Raw genomic sequence first — 27,430 nt, 5'->3', positions numbered from 1 at the left:
CCACGTAAGGGAGGCCACGGCCAAGTGGCTTACGTGCTGGCCTTGGTGTCCACACACCTCGCAACAAGCCCCCGCGGGCCTGCCCAGCACGCGCAGCCAGACCATGCGCGCGGCCCTGCAGGCAAGCCAGGCGCGCACATTGGCCAAACCCATGGCCAGCCAACACGCACAGCCAGGCCAAGGGCTAGGCCTTGCAAGCGGCCAGCAGGCAGCACTGGCAAGCCACGCACGCGACCAGCCCAAGCACCCAGCAGGCAATCTATGCCCACGTCCAGCCATGCAAGCCACGCCAGCCATGCAAGCCATGCACGCTGCACGGCCAGACCACCAACCGTGGGGACCAGACCATCAGCATGCACATGCCAGCGAGCTGGTGGGCCAGCATGCATGCCAGACCAAGTCAGGCAGCTGCACGACCAGCCTGCCTGTCCAGACCCGGCCTGGTGCACACCCACGCACAAGCCATGCGCAGCGACCACCAGCCACCCAGCAGCCATGCTCGACCAAGTGAGCACCAACCCAACCAGCCCTATCTCCACGGACCAAGACATCTCAAGGGCCACGTGGACTTATCCTCACCATTGAAGACTCCCTAGGGTTTTACTATATATTTTACCTTTATGCATTGTAAGAGGGACTTTTTGACATTTTGATTATTTCCGAACACTTATGTTCTTGAGGCTTTCGGTGTTTACACTTGGGCTCTAAGGGTGAAATTCGTGAATCCCTTTGAGAGAAACTTCTCTTGCAATTCGTGAATAGAGAAGGTTCATTTCTATCACTTTATTGTTGTATTGCATTGATTTATGTGCTTGAACAATATCCATTCCGTGGCATTCTTCCATTGTTATCCATTGGTGTTGCATGGTATTGTCTAGCATCTTCAACCATTAACTATCGGTTCTAGCATTGCTACAAGCTTAGCAAGCTCACCAATCCCAACACAACCCATCTCACCATCCTCATCACCTACACGGCCAGCTCTCACTTCACCCACAACCCTTGATCGATTTGAGCTTGATAGCTTACCACCATCAACCGGTCATAGCCATCATCCCCTTTAAACCGCCTGCATCTAGCCTTCCCAAAGGAACCCTACCTCCCTTCCCATTTCGGGAATCCTAGAAAACCAACCCTAGCCGCCACACCTAAAGTGGGGGGTGGACAAACCACCTTTCCAAGGTGCAGTTTGTCCCCTGCCATTTCGGGCAATACCAACCCTACACGCCAAGGCCACACACCCCTTGCCTTGTTCCTTCATTCGGCCAACTTCTCCCCAAGATAACACAAGCCGAGCCTCAACTACACCATTTTGCATTGCATGCATCACGATATTAGTTACCCTCATATTTCGAATATCTCTTCTCCCTCCCCAAACACATTCCCTTCTAAGCCTTAGGAAGCCCCATTGCCGGCCAAGGAGCAAAACCAAGCAAGAGAGTGGCATCTTCGGTCAAGACCATGTCCAAGGCAAGCTCGAGGACCCCAAATTCTTAGGAGCTAGACCGAGGCTCCTAACAATTACATGCAGGTCACACAGCACGTAAAGCACAGCAAGCAGGCCATGCAGCACGTAGTGCGCAGACAGCACACAATGTAGACTCTGTCCAGAATATGCAGCACCACTCACAAGCTAGAGCATCTTCCAGAATACTCTCAAATCATCATCCATTGTAGTAGTAGCATCTTTTATTTATTTATAAGTAGTGTTACATACACAAATGAAACTCACAAAAATAATTTCACAAACTGACATGGCTTTATCTGATACGTTGGATTTACTTTACGATAAAAATAACTTTATAATCTGACGAACCACATTAAGCCACATTAGTTTGTGGGATTACTTTTGTATAATCCCTTTGTAACTAAAGTATTTTCTTTTATTTATTAACTGTACATTTTTCAGTTGTAAAGAATGTTCTTCTTGATACTGACTGTACGTGTCTAGATATAGGGGCTCTGCCTCATTGTAAAGTTGGGGGAAAATTATTACAGGGAAACTTTCATTTCAGCACTAGCTAGCTTCAGGAGGAGTAATCATGTAATTAGTGGGTGGGCAAGTCCGCCATAACATTTTGACGCTCAATTAATTAACTGTTTAATTACCTTTGGCAGCCTAAATTAGATCAACCCGATTCGAACGTCATTCATGATTTACTCATATAATTTATTATTAATTAGTTATTAATTAGGATCTTGGTGCATATCCAAATTGATAAGGAAGATCAATTACTTTCTCTAAAATCATATATTTATACTCATTCTTGCAGCCGTATTAGTAAATATTTGATTTCAAGTTTAGAAGTGATTCTGAGTTTGATTTTTCACAAATTTTTTGTAAGATTCTTGTTTATTTATGTATTTATTTCTCATACAATAATTTAGATTTTTCTATTTTTGAAACTTTTTCATAATTTCAAGTTTTGTAGCTAATTATAAAGTCCAGCTTGTGCGTTTTATAAAATAATTTTGAATTTAATTATTAATCAGTAATATTCATAGTCTTCTCTGTGTTTTGGAAAAATCTAGTATTTTCTCAGTAAATTATCTGTTGAAACTAGCCTGCAGCATAATCGTTATTCTGTCCTATATTAGATCAATTTCCATAGGTTACTACGTATGTGTAGTGGCAAAGTGCAACCTTTTGTGCTGATCAGTGATGTCGGGTGTCGATATATAAAAGAAAATTAAGGCTAAAGCAAAATGCAAGACCAAGAATAGCGTAATTAGCTAGATTTCATTGAAAACCCAACAAATTGACGAAAGCCACAAATTACATGAACGCCTTCTTGTACGTATGGACACTTGTCCAAAGTTACAACATAACTAAATAGAGTGGAAAATAGAAAAAAAACAGGTTTTTGTTTTTTGGAGAAGAAACATGCCGAAAGAAAATTCAACCCTACCTAGCTACAACCTTAAATTTTTTATTGGCAATTGAAGCACAACACCATTATTAATGATACATCTAAACGCAGATAATGAAGTCATTTCCTGGACATGCAACGATCAATGAGAACATATATATATATATATATATATATATATATGTCTGTGTGTGTGTGCATGCATGCTGCATGCAACATATATACATGCAGGAAGACCAAGAAATTGGCCTAGGGATGAATGGGATGCCCAATACTAGGGCTGTGACCTGGAGTTGTTGGACTGAAGTCAGTGATCATGGCATGAGCTAGAGGCGGCCGGGGAGGCGCCACGTACACCTTCGTCAGCTGCTGCTCCCTGGCCGTCATGTCATGATGATCATCACAAAACTTACCTCGATGCTTATTAGTTTCCTTTTCATGGATTTTGTTATGATTTTGGAGCATTTGAAATTTGTTATTCTTCCCTACAAGCAAACGCCTTCCCTCAATGAACCAAGTTAGGGACGAAATTATGAATTTCATTCTCAAAAAATGACGGAATGTTTTGAACGGTCTAGTTAGGGACGAAATATTTTGTCCCAAATTAGTTAACCGTTAGAACACTAAAGATTCACCATTCGAACGTATAAATTTTACCGTTCGAACGTAATTTTGGCGCGTTACATAAATTTTTTTAGAGGAAAATTGATGAATCGTTCGAACGTTAAAGTTTAACCGTTCAAATGATACATCAGCACGGTTCAAACATGATTTGAAGGGGTCGAACGGTGACCATGGTTTTTTTTTTTTTATAGAATTATATTTATATTAACTAGTAATCGTAAGAAATTGGTTAATTAAATAATAGGAATAATGTAAATTAATAATTAGTTTAGAAAATATAAAATAATACTATTTCATAGTTAAATACTGAATTTACAATACACAAAATATTGTCCATGCTTAAAACAAAAAATAAATAAATAAAAAAGATAGAAGGTACTAATTAAGACCCCAAGTCTTTGCACACTTCCTCGACTGCAGCTATACGTTCCTCTATTTATGTCAGTCGAGTACTGATAGTGACCTGAGTCGCAGACATGGCATCAAACTATGTACAAAGCACAGACATAGCAGAATGGATCTCCATACGCACTGCATCGATCACCGCTAATGTCTATTCGCTGATCGTTGCATGCACAATCTCAGCCATCTCCTTACGAGTAACATTGTTTACTAATACCTAGGCCTGTGTAGATGTCCCCGCAGCTGATACTCCATGATCTCCTGGCTCTGCATCTCTCTGAGGATCAATCGGTTCTAGAACATGTCCACGAAGATGCAGTCTCGAGTGTCCCGTGCTGCGTGAGAGGGTAGTGTTGTTTATCGGTCCCATCGGTTCTCATTTACGCTCAGCAACATCAAGCACAACACTAGCAAACAGTAAAAATCGGGTGATCAGGATTCTGAATGGCAGTATATCCATCGAAATGTATCAAGACTCTGATCGAATCCTATCGAATATATACCCCACCAAGTCGTTAGGAATGCCACGAGCGACCCGTATCATAAATTTCATCTGATCAATGTCAATCTTTGTATTGTGCTGCTGAGGGTCAATGTTGTTGACAATTATCAAATTCAAAATCTTGAAGAAAGAAGATAAATCTGTCTGTTTGATGCTCTTCATCCCGTCATACGGTGGAGCATCTGGACCAACAACTAAATCCCTCACCTCATGATCAGCAAGGGTATCAACTACATCAGTATAAACTGATGCCTCCTCCTCAGTTGTCTCCGCCTCAGCTGAAGAATCAGACTCTCTAGGCACCACATTCGGATATGCATCTAGCAGCCTAGGAATACCGAGATGCTCAGCAAGTCCATCCCATGAAAATACAACGGATACTCCTCGGACAGAGATCCTGTAGGCCCCTCTGTCATCTGGGCTGGTACTACCGAGCTCTCTATAAAACTCAGCAACAATGTCAATATAGGAGACTGGCTCCCATGCTTCCTCCCTCACATCTAGGATAGGTCCCCAACCACGATCACTGAAGACTGATCGCAGTGAATGACCCTATACATTTGAATGTGTAAAACAACGTTTGAATGTATAATGTTTACAATTCGAACACCCAACATAGAGATCGAACGATCACTGTAATTTTTGAATGTTTACATGAATGGTCGAATGGTTGCCACTTGGCCATAACGTTTGAACGTCTAAAACAACGTTCAAACGTTGAATACCATTCGAATGCTATTTACATGAATGGTTGAAAGGTTGCATTGTTTTGAGCTGAACGTTTGAACATCTAAATAAACGTTCAAACAATTAGTGAATACTATTCAACCACTGTTTATAGCATTCGAACAGTATTCGAATCGATTTATTTTTCCAGACCGAGTCGACTCAGCCATTGAAATCCATAGAATCCTTTGATTCCATGGATTTTTCACCAAAATAAATCAAATAGAAACCTAAATAAACATTCCTACAAAGGATTAAAGCAAATCTATAGTGAGTATTGATGGATAAGTCGGTTTATCCTAATTCAAACAAATAATCCTTCAAAAACCTAAATCTAAACGATAAAATACTTTGAAAAAAAGGAATATCAGTATGTAAAGGAAGAGGCTTCGAGTGAGTACTATTTACAGCGGCAAAGACGACATTGAACGGCGTAGATCAACGGTTAACGACGGAGAACGTATGAAATGCACACGTTTGGCTTCTGTGAAAACGACGTCCGCGGCAACTTATATATGCAATACCGTTCGAACGTATTAACTGTAATTATGGTTACTATTAAAAGATGATATTTTTATCATTATAATTTTTCATGATTACTATATTTATTATTTTTAATATAGTATATAATATATTTTCATTTAATGGATTATATTATATTATATTATATTATATATAGTATAAGTTATATGATGTAGTATAATATAGTATACCATATAGAGCTCTCTATATAATAGTATTATATAACATATATGTGATATTAAAGATCACATATGTGTTATAGTAAATGCATGTTATGACTTGTTTAGTATACTAACATATTATATTTTAGTTATAAACTAATTAGATGACACTCCCTATTCTAGCACTATATATGGCACTATATATAATAGTATATATATGTTATATATAGTTTAATATATTAACATATTATATTTTAGTTTTAGTTTAATTAGAATACACTCTAAATGCTAGTAACATAGTAATATCTAACATAGTAATATACTATAGTTTATTAACATAGTAATATTTAATAAAATAACAACATTAATATCTAACATAGTAATATACTATAGCTTAGTAACATAGTAATATTTGATTATAATATATAATCAAACATATATGTTCACTGTTTGAATGTTATGTTGGTTAGTGTTAAAATGTTAATTACAAATTAGAATAGTACTAAATCTTTAAATCTATCAATTTCAATATTAATTAAACTACAAATAATTAAGATTCAATAATACTTAAATAATTAATCTTTAAATTAAGTATATGAATTTAGTTTAAAATACAAATAATTAAGATTTAATAATTGAAAAAATACTTAAAATTTAAATTAATCAACTGAATTTAAAAAAAAAAATACAAATAATTAAGATTTAATAATACTTAAATACTTAAAATTGTCATTAATCAAATGAATTTTAATTAAAATACAAATAGTTAAGATTGAATAATACTTAAATACTTAATATTTAAATTAATGAATTGAAGGTTAATTAAAATACAAATAGTTAAGATTTAATAATACTTAAATACTTAACTATTGAAATTCGTAAAATTAATTTTATTTAAAATACAAATATTCTAGATTTAATAATACTTTAATACTAAACATTTAAATTAATAAAATTAAACTGGAATTAAAATACAAATAGTTAAGATTTAATAATACTTAAATATTAAATATTTTAATTAATCAATTGACTTTTAATTAGCATATCTTGCATTGTTTGTATGATACATGTTAGCATATCTTGTATTGCTTGTTCATCAAAATAAACCTTAGACCCGTTCGAGAGTTATCAATCTGAATGAATTAAAAGATTGATAACTCTTGAATTGTCCAGAGTGGACAGTTTGTGTTGACCATATGACTAATACAAGAGGGGGGTGAATTGAGTTGTATTAAAAAAATAACAATTATAAATCAAATATACAATATAAAATATAAACAAAATACGAAATAACAATAAATATAAAGAGCAGGGGTAAGAGAGAAGCAAACTCAGTATGTTAACGAGGTTCGGCCCTGCTGTCTACGTCCTCGCCTCAAGCTGCCCCTTAAGAATTCTCAAATTCACTATTCAACCTCTTTCAAGTGAAGATAGAAACCTATTATACTTTTGAATAACACCACTACAAAGAATCCGTGTAGAACACCCTCTGCACTTACAATCACCTTACACGTAATGATTCAACTATTCCCTGTATAGAACACTTTCTACACGCACAAGAGTTATACATACCATTTTACTGATACAAGAGTTGATAGTGGGTAGGTTATCAGAAAATACTTCTCAATGAGTGAAATAAGAACAATACAACACAAACTATATCTCTCAAAATGAACAAGAATTAAGGATCAATGCTTAGAAAAAAGAGAATAAAAGTTTTGAATGAATGTTTTATTCTCTTAGTGTTGTCAACGTGAAACTCTCAAATGATCTATTTATAGGTATATAAGACTTCATATTCAGATTTAAAAAGACTCACATGTCAAAGATAATATCATTCACTTTTTCAAAAAATTCAACTAAAATGTTCTTCTTTTTTAATTGTCAAAGACAACATCATTCATTTTTCAAAAACTTCAAACCTAATTTTTTACTTTTGGCATATGACAAAAGGATAACACTTTACTTTTCAAATATTTCAAACCTAATCTTTTTACTTTTTGCATATGACAAAAGCAGCATATTTTATTTTTAAATTTTTTAAACATAATCTTTTTACTTTTTGCATATGGCAAAAGGAGCACACTTTACTTTTCAATTTTTTCAAACAAAATCATCTATCTTTTTCATAAGTCAAAAAAAACATCAATCACTTTTGAAAATATTCAAATAAAATATGCACATGTGAAAGATGACAATCAATCATTTTTAATATTTTCAAAGTTCAAAACTTTAATCATGTAATGCACATGTGAAAGATGACAATCAATCATCTTTCAAAATTTTCAAATTTAATTTTCAAAATATTCATGCACATGTGAAAAACATATCTTAATGCTTTATGATAAAGAATTAATTTTAAGCCTTTATCCTAATTTTGAATTTTCAAGAGATTTACAACGTTACTCTGACTTTAATGTGAACTTATTCCCTTCTTGCTCATGTTATTTCCTTGATATGCTTGAATCCATTGTATAGACAACTTGAGTTTGAGACTCCTTTATTCTTTAAATTCATTTGTTATCATCAAAATCCATGTATAGATATATAATTATACAAAACTTGAAACCTTGAGTTCAACAATCTCTCCCTTTTTTATGATGACAAATACTTGATAGAACCTGAAGCCTGTATTAATACTTAAGCTCCCCTTGAAAATGTGCGTTAGTTTTTCAAGTAAAAGTATAAATATAATTTCAAACATATATAACAAGTTTAGCAATTCAAACAATGTTAATGTTCTCTTCTAACACTTCTCCCCCTTTTGGCATTATTAAAAAGCATCCGCAGCAAGTAAATAGACTGAAGAAAACGGTGTGTTAGTAGAAATTATAGATAGTTGAAAAAATGGATCTGTCCATGACCCGACAAGTGTCACTAGAGATTTGAAAAAATCGTTTGATGTTGTTGACAAACGAGACTAAGGGCTCTAACTTTCTAAAACATGTCATTTTCACCAATCGGTAAAAAAAAAATCACATTACTTTTCGACTTGGATGATAACTCGTCTTGTTCTTTATGCTATCTCTATAAAATCAATTTTAAAGTTCATCCAATCTGCATCAAATTTTCTTCTAATCTCTATAACTTATCTACATTCCTTCAATATTCTCGCTTTAAGCCTTCAGTTCTTTTCTCAATGGCTCATTCTTCTAACATTTCTCTAAATCCATCCATGAGGCATTATGCACTTCAACCTCCTGTCCTTTCTGCAATTACCATTAGTGCCATGTTGTAGCAAGAAAATAATAATTTGACTAATAAGTCAGATTCTGATGCTATCTACGACTTGGTAAGTCTTGGGACTCGCTACTCTTCCTCTATTGTTGCTTTTTCCCAAAGGCTACAAGTCAGAAACCATGAGGTTAAAAAGTTTAAAGAATAAATTGTTGTACTTCAACGAATTGTTCAAGAGTCTCATATAAGGGAAGGACAACAAAAAAATAAACAGTGGAAATCTCTATTAGATTCTTCATTTCGCTTGCCAGTTCCCATAGATGGGGATGACATGATATTGTATGAAGAGAATGAGCATCTTAAACATGAGACTAAGAATATCAAGTTTATGTAAAAGTATTTAAAAAATCTCTCTCTATTTTTATTAACTCTAGTCTATCTTTTAAGAGATATTCATAGCATGCATCATTCTTATTTCTCTTCTAATCATACATAATCTATCCTCTGGTAAAGGTTTTGTGAAAATATCTGCTAACTGATCGTGTGTGTTTGTGAACTCTAGTACTATATCGCCTTTCTGCACATAATCTCGAAGAAAATGATATCTTATTTCAATATGCTTAGTTCTATAATGTTGTATTGGGTTCTTTGAAAGATTTATAGCACTTGTATTATCATATTTGATTGGAATGTGATTATACATGAGTTTAAAATCTTCAAGTTGTTGCTTCATGTAGAGAACTTGAGTACAACAACTACCCGCAGCAACATATTCTCTCTCAGCAGTAGATAGTGCAACAGAATTTTATTTTTTACTAAACCAGGAAACTAGTGCATGACCTAAGAAATGGCATGTTTCACTAGTGTTTTTTCGATCTATTTTACAACCAGCATAATCTGCATCTGTGTAATTGATTAGACTGAAAGATGTGTGCTTAGAGTACCATAACCCTAGGTTAATTGTACCACTAAGATATCTAAGAATGCGCTTAACTGCAATTAAATGTGATTCTTTTAGAGATAATTGAAAGCGTGCACACAAGCACACACTAAACATAATATTTGGTCTACTGGCTTTTAAATATAATAAACTACCAATTATACCTCGATATACCTTCGAGTCAACTAGCTTACCGATTTCATCTTTATCAAGTTTAGTTGATGGGCTCATTGGTGTTTTAATTTCCTTAGCACCTTCCATCCCAAACTTATTTAATAATTTCTTAATATATTTTGATTGATTAATGAATGTCCTATTTTTTACTTGCTTAATTTCAATCCAAGAAAGAATGTAAATTCTCCCATCATGGTCATTTCAAATTCTTCCTACATAGTCTTAGCAAAAACTTTACACATATTTTCATTAGTAGTACCGAATATTACATCATCAACATAAATCTGAATTAAATGAATATCATCATTTTCACATTTAATGAAAAGAGTTGTGTCGATTTTTCCTCTTGAAAAATCTTTTTCAATTAAGAAACTACTGAATCTCTCGTACCAAGCTCTAGGAGTTTGTTTGAGTCCATATAGTACTTTTGTGAGTTTGAAAACATGATTTAGGGAAATATAATTTTCAAAACCTGGAGGTTGCTCAACATATACCTCTTTATTTATAAAACCATTTAAGAAAGAACTTTACACATCCATTTGAAAAAATTTGAAATCTTTATAACAAGCATATGCAAGTAACATTCGAATAGCTTATAATCTTGCAACTAGTGCATATGTCTCATCATAATCGATTCCTTCTTCTTGATTAAAACCTTGGGCTACAAGTCGAGCCTTATTTCTAGTAATGAGTCCGGACTCATCTTTCTTGTTTCTAAAAACTCATTTTGTTCCAATAATAATATGATTTTTGGGTCTAAGAATAAGTGTCCAAATATCATTTCTTTCAAATTGATTCAACTCTTCTTGTATAGCTAGAATCTAAAATTCATCAAAAAATGTTTTATCAATATTTTTGGATTCAATCTGAGATAGAAAAGTAGTATGATTGCAAATATTTCTAAGAGATGATCAAGTACTTACACCTAGTGAAGGTTCTCTCAAAATTTGTTCCACTGGATGATCTTTCACAAATTTTCACTGTTTGGTTGCATCTTGTATTAAATTTTGATGATTTTTCCTGATGGTTCTATGTTGAACTTCCTCTATTGTGTTCTATTTGTTAAGATTGAGACTTTTTGTGTTATTTATACCTCTTGTTTCTTCATTAATAGATTTCTTGGAAAGTGAAAAATTAAATTCATCAAATACTACATGCATAGATTCTTGTACAGTTAAAGTCTTTTTATTGAATACTCTATAAGCTTTACTATTAGTAGAATACCCGACAAAGATATCTTCATCAAATTTTGCATCAAATTTGCCTAAATTATCCCTATCATTCAAAATAAAACATTTTCATCCAAATACATGAAAGTAACCAATGTTGGATTTTTTCTCATTCCAAAACTCATAGGGGGTTTTTTCTAATTTAAACCTTAGCATAACTCTATTTATAACATAACATGCAGTACTTACCGCTTCGGCCCAAAAAAAACTAGGCAAGTTGTTCTCATTGAGCATTGTTCTTGCCATCTCTTGAAGAGATCTATTTTTCCTCTCTACTACCCCATTTTGTTGAGAAGTTCAAAGAGCAAAAAAATTCTGCATAAAACTATTTTCATTACAAAATGTTTCAATATTTTTATTAACAAACTCTTTTTCCCTATCACTTCAGATACTTGAAATAGTATAACCCTTTTCATTTTGAATTCTCTTGCATAACTTGATAAAGGCATTATGTGCCTCATCTTTATGAGCAAGAAAGATGATCCAAGTATATCTAGAGAAATCATCAATAATAACAAATGCATAATATTTTCCTCCTAGACTTACAACTCTATTTGGTCTAAAAAGATCTATGTGTATCAGTTGTAATGGTCCAATAGTGAAAATATGTTTCTTGGTTTTAAAAGAAGTTTTTGTTTGTTTACCAAATTGGCATGCATCACAAATTTTGTCTTTAAGAAAATTTATTTTTGGTAAACCTCTTACAAGATCATTTTTTGAAAGTTTGGAAATAAATTCCATGTTGGCATGATCTAGTCTTCTATACCATAACCAATTAGTTTCATTTTGAGCTGAAAAACAAATAGTATCTTGTAAGGTAATTTCTTCAAAATCGATTGTATAAACATTGTTGCTTCTAAAAGCAATAAAATAAATATTACAATCATGATCATTCAAAATAATGCACTTATTCATTTTGAAAGTAACTGTAAACCCTTTATCACATAATTGACTTATACTCAAAAGATTCTGTTTTAAACCGTCAACAAGTAGAACATTTTTAATTATGAGAGAAGATTCATTACCAATTTTACCTATTCCCACAATCTTCCCTTTCGAGTTGTCTCCAAATATCACATGTCCTTCTTCTTTAGATTAATTTAAGATCAAAGAACTTAGTCTTGTCTCCCGTCATATGTCTTGAATATCCACTATCTAAAAACCATTTGTTTTTGCTTGTGGAGGACTTCATGCATACTTATAAAAATAATTAAAATAATTTTTCTTGGTACTCAAGTTCTTTGGGTCCTTTATTTATCAGTATTAGAAGAAACAAGATTTTTAGGTACCCATATGGCCCTAATAGTCATTGTATGCTTTCTTCTAATAGGACAAGTATGATAATTATGATCATTTCTGTTACAAAAATTGCAAATAGCATGTGACATATATGAAGAACTTGAGTGATTATAATAGTATCTTTTTTGACAAAATTATTTTTATGAAAAGAATTTTGAATATTAAATTTTGATGTAAAAGGATTATCAAAAAAATTTTTATAAGGTTTGTATTTTTGTTTTGACATATATCCCAAGCATGCCTAATCAAAAACACATCTTTGACTACCAAGAAATTTTTCAAATTTGTTTTTTCCATTTGTAAAGTTTTCAATCATATTTTCTAAATCAGTTTTTTTCTTTTTCAACTCAAGATTTTCATTTTTCAAAACGATACTTTCTTTTATTAAAATATCAATTTCGTTTGTTAAAGAAGAATTTTTCTTTTTCAAAGCAGTATACTTGATACCCAATTTTTCAAATTCCTCATATACCTCTTCTAAAATATTTTGCAATTTTTCATATGAAAGATCTTCAATATTATCAAGATTTATTACCTCAATGTCATCTTTAACCATAAGATAAAGATTTGCTGATTCTCCATTGCTTGCTTCATTATCTGAACTACTTGAATCATCATTCCATGTAACTTTCATTACTTTCTTGTCCTTATTTGATCTTTCTTTAGCAGAGGACAATCTGGCTTGATATGACCAAACTTATTACATTTATAACAAATTAAAGTGTCATTTTTACCTGAATCTTTCTTGAAAAACTTTTTGAAAGATTTCCTCGGAGGAGTTTTATTTTTCTTTAAGAACCTCTAAATTCTTATTGTTATTATCGCAACTTCTTCATCTTCATTTACTTTCATTTTCATGAGGAATGGCTTTAAGTGTCAAGCTCTTTTTTGGCTTTCCTTCTTATTTTCCTCTTTTCAATGTGTGCTCATGGGTATAAGTGACCTAATGAGTTCATTCATTTCGAGCTTTTTGAGGTCTCTACCTTCAAAAATCACTGTCACTTTTGATTCCCAACGTTTTGGTAAAGAGTTGAGAATTTTTCTTACTATCTCCACTTTGGAATAAACTTTGCCAAGAGCTATCAAACTGTTTATGATGTTAGTAAAATGAGTGTGCATACTAGAAATAGATTCATCATCATTCATCTTAAACATTTCATATTCATGAGTAAGAATATAAATTTTTGATTCCTTGACTTACGAAATTCTTTCATAAGTAACTTTCAAGTTATCCTAAATTTCCTTTGCCGTAACACAAGTCATTATTCTATAAATAACAAATTCATCACAGTTAAATTCAAAGTATAATGTCTATCGTCTTCACGATCAAACTGTTCTTCTTTCTTTTTTACATTTACTCCATCAACCACTTTTGTTGGAATAAAAAGTCCATTTACAATGCATTTCCAGATTTCTCAACCTTGATCCTGAAGGAATATTCTCATTCTAACTTTCCAGAATGAGTAATTGTCTCCACAAAAGAGTGGAGGCCGACTGCTAAATTGACCTTCACCAAATAAAACTACAATATTAGTCATAATAGTTATAATAGTCATAATAGTCACAAAACTGCAATATTAGTTATAATAGAGCTCTTAGCTCTAATACCAATTATTGCCTAGATGACTAACATAAGAGGGAGGTGAATTGAGTTGTATTAAAAGAATAACAATTATAAATTAAATATACAATATAAAATATAAACAAAATATGAAATAACAATAAATATAAAGAGTAAGGGTAAGAGAGAAGCAAACTCAGTATATTAACGAGGTTCGACCCTACTGCCTACTTCCTCGTCTCAAGCTACCCCTTGAAAATTCCCAAATTCACTATTCAACCTCCTTAGGTAGAGATAGAAACCTATTACACTTTTGAACAATACCGCTACAAAGGATACGTGTATAATATCCTCTACACTTGCAATCACCTTACACGTAGTGATTCAACTATTCCCTGTGTAGAACACTTTCTACACGCACAAGGGTTATACACACCATTTTACTGATACAAGAGCTGATAATGGATAGATTATCAGAAAACACTCCTCAATGAGTGAAATAATAATAATACAGCTCAAACAATATGTGACGCCCCCAAATCCTCACGCACGAACACGGGGAAATCTAGACGTCTGGATGATGACATCACGGGTCATTACCCTATCGATGTGTGCCAAGTGTGTGTATAAGTGACGAATGTGCACAAGAAAAACGCAGCGAAAGGAAAAGTCAATAACTAAGTACCAGAATTTTTCTTGTTTAATACAAAGCTGCTCAAAAACATATAGAATAGAATATTACAAACACAAATATAATTTTAAATCAAATACAAAACATAACATCAGTATCCCGGAGGAGCCGCATCCTCGGGCTCAGCCTCATCCTCCTCATCCTTGATCTCTGCACCAAAATCTACAGTACCAAAAATGGTGCCGCAGGTAAGTAAACTCATCTCATTTGGCCTAAAAACATATCGTATAAAACCAAGCCTCGCCATTATCCCTGATAATGGCCCAAACCACCATTTTTCCAGAAAATGGATCGCAATATCCTTATACAAAACCTCGCCATTTTCCCAGAAAATGACCCATTAACCAAACCATCAGAGCATTGTCTGCGGGAATCGCAGGCGGGACCCTACCACCATCCCTACGCGTGCACCGTAGGCGGGAATCACAGGCGAGACTCTATAACCATCCCTGCTCACCACCATCCCTACTCGTGCACTGTAGGCGGGAATCACAGGCAGGATTCTACCACCGTCCCTGCTTACCACCATCCCTACGCGTGCCTCTAACTCAAACCAGTCAGTCCAACCGTTCACATATACCATAAATCATTTCTCGCTTACCAGCACAGCTTTCATTTTTCAAACACATGTACATGCATGCAACTACACGAAAAATCCAATTTTTCCTTTTTAAACATGAACATGCGTGCACTATACAAAGCAAACATCAAGGCTCAAATATCTCAAACAAAAAAACAACAGCAACCAAACAACTCCGTCCTCAATCCATCCGACCCCCGAACTCCTCGGACTCAGTCCGGAATCAACCAACCAGCAGTCAAATAATTATTGTAGGAGCAAAATATATTTAAATCTAAAAGTAGAGTTTGGAAAATACTTACAGCGCTATACGGTATTTTTATAAAGCTCGCGGCGTTGCAAACGGCAGAGGAAAAGCAACGTAACAGTGTAATTTACACTGTGGCCGTGGGTAATAAATTACCCACTTTCGAACGGGGACAAACCAAGGCACGAAATTGATAGGGAATGGTCTTGAGATATTTATGAAGCTAAAGGAAACGAGTTTTGGCCATGGATGGTGGTGGAAATGGCGGTCGAAGGCCAAAAAGGGGCTGAACGGAGTTGAGCTCGTGGGAGCTGCTCCGGCAACGAATCGAGGCCGAAAATGGGTGGTTTAGGTCAGCAAGAGGTAGGGGAAGATACTATGAAGAGATAGTGGCCAGAGGTGGTGCGACGGCGCCGAAATCGGTAAAAAACTGTATGGCTTGGAGGAGCTCGTGGTGGCTAACGTTGGCTCGGATGGAGGTGAAACTTGGTGGGGATGTTCACCAGTGAGAGGGGAAGAAAACTGGGTGGGTAGTGTAGGCCACGCCGCCGGCGAGCGGCGGTTTCAGGCTGCGAAAGCAACCGGCAACAGGGGCAAAAACAGAGCAGGTGCAGTGACTTCCGGCGGCTCGCGTGGCTAACGGCTGGTCCGATGGCTCTAAAAATTGGTGGGGATGATCTCTCATGGTGCACTAAACGGTGGCCGGACGGCGGAGAACTAGGCGGTCAAAGGGGCAGCAACGGGAAGGAGAAAAAGAAGCTGTTCGGCGTACGCGGGAGAGAAAGGAGAAGAAAGAAGAAGAAAAGAAAGAAAAAGAAAGAAAAAGAAAGAAAAAGAAGGAAAAAGGAAAAAGAAAAAGGAAAAAAAAAGAAAAAAAAAAAAAGATGAGGGAAAAGAAATGAGGTCCAGTCCTCACTCTGGAAACCAAAACTGATCCGTCGAAAATGATTTTAAAAACCGTAAAACGAATAAATAAATTAAACACCGCATCAAATAAATAAAAACCAATCAAAATACATTAATTTAAAATAAAAGAACTATTATATTAAATAAATTAAAAAGCGCCTTCAGTGAAAATACACGTAAAAACGGGTCATCACATCCTCCCCCCTTAAAAACAAATTTCGTCTTCAAAATTTGCAAGATCAACCATCAGCGCCAAACAGATACAAGATACAACTACGAACATATATGAGAGATACATAACATCAACAACTCCCAACAAAACCAATGGTTATTAACTTCACACCATAAATTGCTAATATCCACGACATCTCTGCTTTACCTTCCAAACTTTCATCCCATTCCAACTTTGGTAACTTAATAGCCACCTCCAAAGTTAACCATCCATAAACCAAATTGCACGACCAAAAGATTAATCTCCCATTAAAATTTCGAATCACTACTAATCCTTCAAAATCAACACAAAATTTGAACTTCTAAGAATCTCCAAAAATCATGCTTTCGCGCGCACTTTGATAACTCACCAAAATACATAAAGGCTATGTCCTCAAAAATTAATATCATGAAGTATAAGCTCAATCAACACCTAATCACAAGAAAAGCTTTACCACCTTTCCGTAGAAAATCATATACCTTAAAAAAAACCATAAATCTCCACTCGTTCCTCAATTGGCCATCGCTGTCCTAAACGAAAACCAACATTCCGCAAAAATACATCCATTGATTGATGACAGAAACCAGTACTAATCAACCTCTAGGCCCCAATTTGAAAACACGTAGCATCATCCTAAAATACACATGTCTCTCCTAAAGATAAGGAACATCTCCAAAAGGCCCAAGTCCTTCCCGGCCAACCAACGAGAGCGCTTATAACTTCTATCCGATATCCCATACTTCAAACTCATTACCTATATTATGAATAACATTTAATCTTGCAATAACTCAAACGCTATAAACTACCACTGACTTCACCTAGACATAATCGAAACACTCTTGGTAACTCACCCACCTACTTGTACTCTCAAAAACTTTAGTTTTAGCACAACTAATTCCTTCAATAGCACTTCACAAAAAAAACATCTCAAGATAGGTCATACTGTTTAAATCTTCAATCCATCAAAAACTATTAAATAACATTCAAGGATCCTACTGCTTTATTACTTCATACATATGATCATGCTACCCACCTTTGATGCATAAATTTCAACTTCCAAGATTTATTACTTCATACACCACATATGGTGACCTAACGATCTCTTTTCAAGTTAAATAACCATATCCTCAATTCTCCCAACTGGATACTTGATCTCCAAAGAAAAATATAGCCTCACCAATATAAATTCATATGACTTCAAGTCGCAATTAATTTTCAAGATAAACACAACAGTCGTTTCAAACCATCATCCCAATGGATAACCCGCTTCGACTGCACATTCTGTTCAACTTACCAAACAACTCAAAGCCAAAATCTCTTGAATTTAATATTACCACACAGATTCCTCTTCAACTCCTACCAAGCCAAAAATGGATGAGACTAGAACCAACACTCCCCGAAATCCATACGCACTTACCATTACTACTCATTAATCTCATGTACTCTTAGCCAACACCACAAATCATTCAAACGTACAAGTGATCCATTATCACATTTCCATCACCTGGACTTATATCCTCAACTCAACAAGAATCATTCCTGAATCTACTCAACTTATATCCTTAAATCAGCAACTAGCCATTGCTTAAAGTTTGGTACCGAGAATGACCTTAAACTTGCTAAGAATCCATTCTCAAAAGTCTACGGATCGTATAGCCTCAAATTCAATCGTATTCAATACCAACACAAAATCTACTATTTCCAACGCCCTGATGGACCTATATCTTTCGAATCAATAGAATCATTTCCTAAAATCTGCCACTACAACCTCGAGTTAACAATAATTATTTTCTAAACTAACTCGATATCTTCAATCCTCAAAGAAATACACGCACTAGGTCATTACCTCCAATCCTCAAAGAAATCTACTCTAGAAAAATTTTCATTTCAACAACTCAACTCTAATCAACCCCATTTTAATGGTTACAAACTAATCACTCACTAGAATAGATCAAGCTATAACACTAAGTCTGTAAAACTAAGAACTCAACTCTTATTATAAATCAGTCCTTCAACTCTGCAATTCTAAAACCTTAAATCAAATAAGAATCATCTTCCAGAACTTCTAAGATCAAGAAACTTACATCGCATAAAAGAAAATCGACTCTCAAATCCTTCAAATTCTAAAACATTACTAGATAATAAATCATTTTCTGAAATTCTCAAGATTGGTAGCTTTAATCCAAAACATTCACCTTAAAAGCTTGTAAAATCTAAAGCCCCAATTGCCACCAAATTATTCATCCGAATCACGAAATCTAAAACTCGAAATCTAATTATTCCACTCCAAAGCTTGTCGAACCTAACACCTTAATTACCATAAACCTATTTTCCTAAAATCTATAAGGCCCCAAGCTTTAAAACTTTAATGAAACTTCATAAAATCTATCCTTGAAATTCGTTGAACTTACAATCTACTACATTATAGACCATTTCATAAACTCCACGGAACTAGAGAACTCAAGTATTCTACTTCCCTAAAAGATCACCCAGATCATGCCATTCTCTCCAAGCCTCGATAATATACATATATAAAAGAAAAGAAAACAAAACCACACAAGGCATTCATCACGAAGGATTAAATTAGACCCATACCTGCCATGACTCCAGCATTCTGAGTCTCTCTAACCTCGCCTTCAATGGTACCAGGAGTCATTGCGTACATTCGAACCTGAGCCAAATGCCTCTGGTTAGCTCTACCACTGCGACGAGCTCCATGGCTTTCTTGAACTCGACTAGGGCATTCACGAGCAAGATGCCCCGTCTGACCGCACTCAAAACATTGGTTACTACCCAGACGACACTCGCCTCTGTGAGCTCTATTACATCTTCCACAAACTGGCACTCGTCCTCCCATACGCACTCCCGAGGCTGCTAATGGTCGAATCCCAGTCTGCTGAACAAACTTCTGAGGTGAACCCGAACTACTTCCTTCACCAGAAAAACTCCGCCTCTTATGTCCTGGAGGGGAGCCCATTCTCAAATTATTCTCTCGCTCCACAAGAGTGGCCACATCCACTAAAAAGTGGATATCCGGTGGCTGACCACCATATGGCGTATATCAGGACGTAGACCCTCCTGGAAATGCTCGGCTCGCATTTCTTCTGTGGCGATGAGATGGGGAGCAAATCGCCCAAGTTCTATAAATCTTCGGGCGTACTATTCCACTGTCATGCTCCCTTGAACCTTGAGAACTCTCTTGCCTTTTGCTTCCTTACAAAAGCGGGAAAGAAGCGGTCGTTAAATTCTTTCTTGAAGCGCTGCCAGGTCACAGCGGCGAAAGATCCCAATTCTGATTCCAGCATCACCCTCTTGGTATCCCACCAATCAGAAGCGGTGCCTTGCAACAGATAGCTGGCATAGAGTACTTGTTGTGCCTCAATGCAACCACACACCTCAAAAGTTCTTTCCAAGTCCTTGATCCACTTTCCAGCTTGAAGTGGATCCTCTTCTCCAGTGAAGTGTGGAGTCCTATGCGCCAGAAAGCGCTCATAGGTGCCTCCGGCTTGCACCATGCTACTAGATCCTCCCGGGTATAGCCAAGGCCCTCCCTGATGTGGCCAAGGACCTCGTGGTTGTGGCCAAAGTCCTCCTTGTTGCGGACAAGGCCCTCCTTGTGGCGGCCAAGGACCCCTTGTTGTGGCCAAGGTCCTCCTGGTTGTGGCCAAGGCCCTGTCTGCTGTGGCCTAAAATTCTGCTGCATAAACTCCATCATCTGCCGTATTACTTGGGCTATGGAGTCATTTCTTGATGTATTGTCCCGTGGCTCCTGAGTAGATTTCCTTGGTCTCCCCATTTTTCCTGCCACCACAACCTTTGACCCCCTTTAAGAAAACAAAAACAAATAAAACCAACAACAAACAAAAACAAAAACCAAAGACCAACACCACATAACAAGAAACAAAAAGAAACCAGCTTACAAAAACATAACTAAATAAATAAAAACAAGCAAACAAGCTAAAACAAATAAAACAAATCAAATAACAACTTTACTTAACATAAATTTTAAAACACAACCTAAAAAAACATTCTGGTACTACCTACGGGACATATGGTTTTACCCAAAGCCAAACCGCTCTGATACTACTTGTGACGCCCCCAAATCTCCACGCACGAACACGGAAAAATCGAGACGTCCGGATGATGACATCACAGGTCATCACCCTATCGACTTGTGCCGAGTGTGTGTATAAGCGACGAATGTGCACAAGAAAAACGCAGCGAAAGGAAAAGTCAATAACTAAGTACCAGAATTTTTCTTGTTTAATACAAAGCTATTCAAAAACATATAGAATAGAATATTACAAACACAAATATAATTTTAAATCAAATACAAAACATAACATCAGCATCCCGGCGGAGCCGCATCCTCGGGCTCAGCCTCATCCTCCTCATCCTCAATCTCTGCACCAAAATCTACGGTACCAAAAATGGTGCCGCAGGTAAGTAAACTCCAAACACCACTAGATAAAAACATAATAAACTCCACAATATGCATGAAAGAATGCAAATGCTCTCATCCCATAAAATCACATTTTTTCCACGCACGCCAAAATCTCATTTGGCCCAAAAACATATCGTATAAAACCAAGCCTCGCCATTATCCCAGATAATGGCCCAAACCACCATTTTTCCAGAAAATGACCCATTAACCAAACCATCAGGGCATTGTAGGCGGGAATCGCAGGCTGGACTCTACCAACATCCCTACGCGTGTACCGTAGGCAGGAATCACAGGCGAGACTCTACAACCATCCCTGCTCACCACCATCCCTACGCGTGCACTGTAGGCAGGAATCACAGGCAGGATTCTACCACCGTCCCTGCTTACCACCATCCCTACCCGTGCCTCTGACTCAAACCAGTCAGTCCAACCGTTCACATATACCATAAATCATTTCTCGCTTTCCAGCACGGCTTTCATTTTTCAAACACATGTACATGCATGCAACTACATGAAAAATCCGATTTTCCCTTTTTAAACATGAACATGCGTGCACTATACAAAGCAAACATCAAGGCTCAAATATCTCAAACAAAAAAACAACATCAACCAAACAACTCCGTCCTTAATCCATCTAACCCCCTGATGACTTGCAAAATTTCATATTGCAGAATTCACAAGTTCGCTCGAGCGGAGGCTTTTGGCCGCTCGAGCAAATTCAGGCATATTCAAATGCTCGACTGCCGCTCGACAGGGAGCTCGAGCGAGTTGCTGAAAAATAAAGATCGCTCGAGCGGAGACATTGGCCGCTCGAGCGAAATCAGGCAAAGTCGAACGCTCGACGTGCGCTCGACACCCCGCTCAAGCGAACATCGTATTTTGACAGAATTAGGGTCTTCCGCCGTGAGACCATATAAAAGCAATTTTTCACTCTAGAGCCGAGAGTTTTTGACTGGAGAACACTTCTTGGGAGAGAAAAACATAGCTAGAGGGATTCAAATCATCTATTTTTGGAGAGGGAATTCTAATTATTGCACGTACGTTGGAATCATACACGAGCACGGACGAGAGAAAAGCGTTGAATCGTTCCCTTGAGCTTTTGACGACGAGTTGAGGCTGCAAGGAGGATTTTTCAGTGTTTATTTTCTTCCCATCTTCTTAGAACAATTATGGTGAATTCATTTATGTTGAATTCTATTTCTAGCATAAGCTAAATTTTCTTCATTCTAGGAAAACGATGTAACCTATTTCTGAACTATGCTTGATTGTCTATGCTAATTTAATGCAATTCTCTCTTTGTTTATCTGATTTATCCTAAATTTATTGCTTCTAATTAGCTGGCCATTGATTAGATGATAAGTAATCTTGTGATTTGCTATTGAAAAAGGGAATCATAGGGTAGATCTTGGATATTTCAGCATGGGTAAGTATAGAGATCGAAAGACTTGTATGAACCTATGTAGTAATTAAATCATTGGTCTTATTGCATTCTTGATTATTGAATTTGCATACTCTTGTGTGAATTGATAAACTAGAATCACTTCCAATTGACTATCAAAAGAGGCTTTTGGAAGAATTAGAGATTTGCTAATAGATAAAAGAGAATTAAATTAAGTTAGCTGGATGAGAAAAGCATAGTGAAGAATTAGGTGAAATCGATTTCCTAGAAGTTTTCTTCCCATTAATTTGATCTTCAAACATCAGTTTTATTTCATTTGCATATTTTCTTTGAGTAGGTTTTAGTTTAAATTTGCAACTACAAAAATCTTAGTGATTCCTCTAGATAAAATCAAGTTTAGTATAATTTTGGTATTTGGCAAACATAAGGTACCAATCCCTGAGGACGATACTCTTCTTATTACTTTACTATAAAACTACGATACTGTGTACTTGCAGTTTTGCACCGGTCACCTCCGAACTCCTCGGACTCAGTCCGGAATCAACCAACCAGCAGTCAAATAATTATTGTAGGAGCAAAATATATTTAAATCTAAAAGTAGAGTTTGGAAAATACTTACAGCACTATACGATATTTTTAAAAAACTCGCAGCGTTGCAAACAGCGGAGGAAAACCAACGTAACAGTGTAATTTACACTGTGGCCGTGGGTAATAAATTACCCACTTTCGAACGGGGACAAACCAAGACACGAAATTGATAGGAAATGGTCTTGAGATATTTATGAAGCTAAAGGAAACGAGTTTTGGCTGTGGGTGGTGGTGGAAATGGCGGTCGAAGGCCAAAAAGGGGCTGAATGGAGTTGAGCTCGTGGGAGCTGCTCCGACAACAGATCGAGGTCGGAAATGGGTGGTTTAGGTCGACAAGAGGTAGGAGAAGAAGCTGTGAAGAGATGGTGGCTAGAGGTGGTGCGACGGCGCCGGAATCGGTGAAAAATCGTATGACTTGGAGGAGCTCATGGTGGCTAACGGTGGCTTGGATGGAGGTGAAACTTGGTGGGGATGTTCACTGGTGAGAGGGGAAGAAAACTAGGTGGGTGTTGTAGGTCACGCCACTGGCGAGTGGCAGTTTTGGGCTGCGAAAGCAACCGGCGACAGGGCCAAAAACAGAGCAGGTGCAGTGACTTCCGGCGGCTCGCGGTAGCAAACGGATGGTCCGATGGCTCTGAAAATTGGTGGGGATGATCTCTGGTGGAAGAGGAAGAGAATGGTGGTGGTGGTGCACTAAACGGTCAAAGGGGCGGCAACGGGAAGGAGAAAAAGAAGCTGTTCGGCATATGCGAGAGAGAAAGGAGAAGAAAGAAGAAGAAAAGAAAGAAAAAGAAGGAAAAAGGAAAAAGAAAAAGGAAAAAAAAAAGAAAATAAAAAGAAAAGATGAGGGAAAAGAAATGAGGTCCAGTCTTCACTCCGAAAACCAAAACTAATCCGCCGAAAACGATTTTAAAAACCGTAAAACGACTAAATAAATTAAACACCGCATCAAATAAATAAAAACTAATTAAAATACATTAATTTAAAATAAAAGAACTATTATATTAAATAAATTAAAAAGCGCCTTCAGTGAAAATACATGTAAAAACGGGTCATCACACTATATCTCTCAAAATGAACAAGGATTAAGGCTCAATGCTTAGAGAAGGAGAATGAAAGGTTTGAATGAATATTTTATGCTCTTGGTGTTGTCAATGTGAAGCTCTCAAATAATCTATTTATAGTCATATGAGACTTTATATTCAAATTTAAAAAGACTCATATGTCAAAGATAACATCATTCACTTTTTCAAAAAATTCAAATAAAAAGTTCGTCTTTTTTAATTAAGTTTCAAAAATTTCAAACTTAATCTTTTACTTTTGGCATATGACTAAGAGAGCACACTTTACTTTTCAAATATTTCAAACCTAATCTTTTTATTTTTTGCATATGACAAAAGGGGCACACTTTACTTTTTAAAATTTTCAAACATAATCTTTTTACTTTTTATATATGACAGAAGGAGCACACTTTATTTTTTAAATGTTTCAAACAAAATCATCTACATTTTGCATAAGTCAAGAAAAGCATCAATCACTTTTGAAAATATGCAAATAAAATATGCACATGTGAAATATGATAATCAATCATCTTTAATATTTTCAAAGTTCAAAACTTTAATCATGTAATGCACATATGAAAGATGACAATCAATTATCTTTCAAAATTTTCAAATTTAATTTTCAAAATATTCATGCACATGTGAAAAATATATCTTAATGCTTTATGATAAAAAATTAATTTTAAACCTTAATCCTAATTTCAAATTTTTAAGAGATATACAATATTACTCTATAACTTTAATGTGAACTTGTTCCCTTCTTTCTCATGCTTGTTTTCTTGATGTGTTTGACTCCATTGTGTAGACAACATGAGTTTGAGACTCTTTTATTTTTTGAATTCATTTGTTATCATCAAAATCCATGTGTAGATATATAATTACACAAAACTTGAAACCTTGAGTTCAACAGTTTGGAATTGTAAGATCATGCTCGCAAACTATCGAGAATATGGAAGATGCACGCCAACATCCTTTTCAAGATGTCAAACCTTCTGATTGAGAAAAATTTTGTGACATATTTGAGGATCTATCATATAAGGTATAATTAAATTAATTATTTTAGTCGTCTTATTTTTAATTTCACTTTCTAATATTTTCAATTCCTATGTAGGAACAAAGTTCTATAAACAAAACAAATAGATCGAAATTGAAGATTACTCATCATGCAGGCTCAAGATATGTCCATCGCCTCTCTAAAAAATTGGTATTGCTATTTTTTTCATTTGTATATAGTTAACTGAATATATGAATCCTAATGACTTTATATATTAACAAATATTTATTATAGCAAGATTCAGATACCAATTATGATCTGACAAAATTATATGCTGCATCACATACTAATCGTAATGGAGAATGGAGTCATCCTGACGCCCGTGAAAATTAAGTATGTATTATAAATTATCCTAAATAAATATATTAGAATATTTATGATGATATTAACTATTTATCTTATGTATAGGATAAAATGGTTGTCATACGTGCTGAATCTACGTCAGATCAAAACTCCTCAACAAATGATGTTGAGATTTTCACACAAGTTTTGGGTCAACGCTCAGGATATTTTAGAGGTTTGGGTTGCTTTGTAAAACCTTCTCCATCTTCCTCTTCTTCTGGGTCTGCCTCTGCGGCCTCTATAGCGCAAGAGAATTCGAATCGCAGAATCGAAGAATTGGTTGCAAGGCAGCATGAGTTAGAGGCTCAATTGGTGAAACAATGAGAGATCGAGACGCGCCTTAACCAACATGAAGAACAACAAGAACAGTTTAGGAGAGAAATGCAAATCCAAATACAGCAGCTTATGCAACAGTCACTACAAGATATATCGCTTTTCTCCAAGGGTGCTAATCGTGGCTAAAAATGCATTTTTAGTGGGTAAAAAAATCTTCCCACAAGTTTGGCCCGTGGAAGGCTCGTGGTGTATAATTGGCCGCAAATACTATTATTTGCCATGGTGACTGTAATTGGTGGGGACTAAACATTTTTAGCCACGGCATATTCCGTGGCTGAAGACTTTATTTCTCATGGCAAAAGTTCATTGGATTTCCAACAATCTCATGGAAAATGAGAGAATGCCACCATACCAGCCCGTGGATAACATCTCTGTTTGACATCATACCATATTATGGGTGAAGAATTTCTTCCACCAGATCAAATCGTGGCCAATGGATTAAATACCACCATATGAACCCGTGGGCAATAGATTAAATACCACCATATGAACTCGTGGGAATTTAAAAAATAGCACCATAAGTACTCCTGGGTAGAGGTATGTCTTCCACCAGAGCAACTCGTGGCCTAGAGAGCAAATACCACCATAATAGCTCCTAGGTTGACGCCGAACATAATAGCGATTATCCTGCAGGCTAGTCCAACAGATGATTCACAAGAGAAAAATCACCCAAAACCAGAGAGAAAAGTCTCTAGGGTTTAACTGAATATTATCAAATCAAGCAATAATGAAAATCAGTCCACAAGCCTGACTGTTATAGCTAAAAATCATGTTTATCCGAATTTTGCCAAAAATAGCAAAATCTCAAAAATACTCCAAATTGAAATTTGAAATAAAATAAGCAATCTGCAAAAAATCTGGCCCAAATCGGGTTTAAAATGACTTCCTAACTGACAAGCGAAATATTACCATAAATAAAAAAATAACGAAAACTAGTGATTCGGAGCGGAAAACAGCAGAATTTGAGGTCGAAAAAAAGGCACATGAAGCCATGCTCAATATGAACAGTGTGTGCGCCAAAAAGAGCTTTCTGAATTGGGGTCTTATGTGCGATTCCGACACCCATAGCCAAAATTATGGCCAAAAGACTGAAACGCACTCAAAACAGCCCCAATGAGGAACATATCACAATCAATTCCCCCGCCTTTGCGCTGATTTGCCAACTCATGGTATCTCAGCGCCATCAAGGTGCAATCTGACAGCTAAGCATCATCTGTCTTGGATCTCCCTGCATCAGTCGGCCCAGGTTGGAAAGAACTCGTCCTCGAGTTCAGAGTAGTGTCATCAAAATCCACAAAACAAGGACTTAGGTGCTTCACATTAAAGACATCAGAAGTCTTCAAGTGACTGGGAAGGCCAACCTGTAAGCATTATCATTGATCTT

General features: G+C 36.0%; 1 long non-coding RNA gene across 1 annotated transcript in view; it reads right to left on the bottom strand.

Moving 5' to 3' along the window:
• Positions 1-3,082: 3,082 nt before the first annotated feature.
• The window catches only part of LOC122305800, a 54,279-nt gene continuing 29,931 nt past the window's right edge, over positions 3,083-27,430 (bottom strand). The window contains exon 3 of the long non-coding RNA XR_006241251.1: positions 3,083-3,144. This is a non-coding gene — a long non-coding RNA (uncharacterized LOC122305800). The remainder of the gene's footprint in view (positions 3,145-27,430) is intronic.

Source organism: Carya illinoinensis, chromosome 1 (assembly GCF_018687715.1).
Source record: "Carya illinoinensis cultivar Pawnee chromosome 1, C.illinoinensisPawnee_v1, whole genome shotgun sequence".
NCBI classification, from domain to species: Eukaryota; Viridiplantae; Streptophyta; class Magnoliopsida; order Fagales; family Juglandaceae; genus Carya; species Carya illinoinensis.
This window is presented reverse-complemented; position numbering and strand designations above follow the sequence as displayed.